Here is a 2,534-nt window from a genome sequence, read left to right on the forward strand (position 1 = left end):
AAGATTCCGATGGATTTGCGAGCTGGCGACGGAAATGAAAGGAAAACAATAGACACAAATAATGCGGCTCCACGGAATTTGTATATTTTTATTTATACTAGACATTCCAAAATGAAATCGTTTTCTTGGAAAGGAAAACAAAGGGAAAACAACAATTTATTTATTCTATACAATCCGATATGAAGTCACTTTTTCAAGAAAACAGCGGAAGAGGACAACGGCGTTTTATTTATTGTAGGCAATCCGAAATGACGAGTATAACATCCTATATGTATGTGTGTGTCTATATATATATATATATTATTCATTTCGAATTTTAAAATCAATAAAAAAAATTAATACTACGAAAATCCCTAAACTCATATGCTTATAATAAATTTATCCCGAATTAATTTTTTGACAATAAAAAACCACAAACTGGTATTTACCCAAAATTGTTGAAGATACAATTGCCCCAAATTGATCCTAATTGATTATTGACAGTTCATTGGAAAACAAGAATATCGTGTATTAGGAATTTGATTTTATTGATTTTATTCTGTATATTCTTTCCGGGAATAGTTCGACTTATTATAAATAGGACTGTAACCATACAATGTTAGTACGAGAAAGCAGTACACCTTTTTCCAATTTCCAACAACTTTCCATCATCTAATTCTCTGACATACCATCAGAGCTTTTTCTGTTTTAACTTCCGCATACCGACCCTTTTTTTTTTCCAACCACAGCATTAGAAAACCACTCTTCTTCTGCACCTGTCAAGAATTCTTTTTTTAGTTAGAACAAGACCACAAAATGCCGAAAAATCAAACCTCAAGAGTCAGGAACATTCGAGAATCCAAACATTTCTTCCAACGATCAGAATTGGAAAACTCACCTCAGCATCCACAATCAAGGGCGTCCTGATGAAGGACATCTGGGTTCCATTCAGCCTAATTCAGTGCCTCCTCAGTCCAATCCAGCGCAAGTACTTCAGGGACCATATATTCAATGGATCCCTGTTCAGATCTAACCTGCCCAGAATGCCATGAGCTCGACAGAGAGAAGCCACGCAGAGAATAGTGGGCCAGGGGGAGGCTCGACGTTCGCCACTGAGCCTAATCCGGGACCGGACCGGATTGGCCCGACCCGAACCAGAATGGGTTGAGTCCGACTATTCTTCCTTACCCGGGTTTCGGATCCGGCTACTTTCCCTTCGCAGGTACCTCCGGTGGCCGGCCCCAGCCAGGGATGTTCTATATATAAGCGCCGCCGACGGACCCGAGCTCCGCCTGATTTCGCAGCTACTCTCGGGAACGGAGAACTATTCTGTTTAGTCCCGACGGAGAACTATTCCGTTTGGTCCCGAGAGAGCTCCTTTATTGACGGAACCATCCCCGTTCCGGCGGACGAGCGGCTGGCACGGCACTGGAGGTAGTGCAACCAGCCTCACCCCGGAAGTGGCCGCCGGAATCCTTCCGACCGAAGATGCCCAAAAATTCTGGGAAAATATACGAGAAATGTACGGAAAATTAGATCGGGCTAAAATTTTCTCTATAACGCAGGCCTGATCAGAACTCAAAACAAGGAAATCTCTCAATTTCTAAGGTTTTCAACCGGCTGTCGGCGTTATGGAATGAGTTGGAGGAATGTGTTGGACATGCCGAAGAAAAATTACAAGGCCCGGAGGAAACCCTAACTCAGTACCGCAAAATCAGAGAGAGGGAGAAGGTAACACGCTTCCTATTGATCTTAAACGAGAGCTACTTACCCTTTCGCAGCCAAATCCTCGCCATGGAACCGGTACCTTCCCTTGGACGAATTTTCCCGACTCGCGGTGCAAGAGGAATCGCGGCGGCTGGCATCGTCGGAATACCTCAAGATGGAGGACCGCGTCGTCCTCGCGGCGAAGGCGACGCCGGACCAGCGCTTGTTCGTCGCGAGGTCCGGTAGCGGTGTCTTCAAGGATCGGGGAGCTCGGAAGGGAGGAGAGGCACGCAAACCCTAATTTAGGGGGAAGAACAACAAGATGAAAAGTCTCTTTTTCAACCACCCGCCCGTGGTGGCACCGATTGTAGATCCCAGTCCATTCCTCCATGGAGGCCTGGGTTCGAAGCCCCTGCAACGCAGAGGGGCAGTTGGGTCATTTGTGTACGTTGCCCGATGCGTGGAGTAGTGGTTTCTCCACGTTGCTCCCAGACTTTACTCTCACCAATAAAAAAAAAAAAGTCTCTTTTTCAAAGTGGACGGCCGTTATACATTTGGCCCACCAATGGCCTAAGATCATCGTCCGAATCCAGCGGCCGAGATTCATCACCGGATCAGACGGCTTAGGCTTCATTCTCGCGGCGCCCAGATCGGACGGTCCGCACCGAGCCACGTCAGCTCCTTGTTGATAACAATCTAATTGGCAAATTTCCTCATTTTTTTTTAATAAATCACATTGCCAAAGTCTCAACAAAGGTAAGGACATTTTGTGATTATTGCTAATGTCCTTACCATACTCGAGAAAAATATTAAAAATTATAGGAAAAGCCGGTAGATAAGGAAGACCC

The 2,534-nt window shown here is 45.2% G+C and overlaps 1 long non-coding RNA gene across 1 annotated transcript; it reads right to left on the reverse strand.

Annotated features, from left to right (window-relative positions):
* Positions 1-548: 548 nt before the first annotated feature.
* On the reverse strand, positions 549-1,987 carry LOC104418041. Its single transcript, XR_720583.3, has 3 exons — positions 1,751-1,987; positions 878-1,480; positions 549-755 (listed from the first exon to the last, which is right to left on the reverse strand). It is a non-coding gene; the product is annotated as an uncharacterized LOC104418041 (long non-coding RNA).
* Positions 1,988-2,534: the final 547 nt, after the last annotated feature.

The sequence above is a fragment of the Eucalyptus grandis genome, chromosome 9 (genome assembly GCF_016545825.1).
Source record: "Eucalyptus grandis isolate ANBG69807.140 chromosome 9, ASM1654582v1, whole genome shotgun sequence".
NCBI lineage: Eukaryota > Viridiplantae > Streptophyta > Magnoliopsida > Myrtales > Myrtaceae > Eucalyptus > Eucalyptus grandis.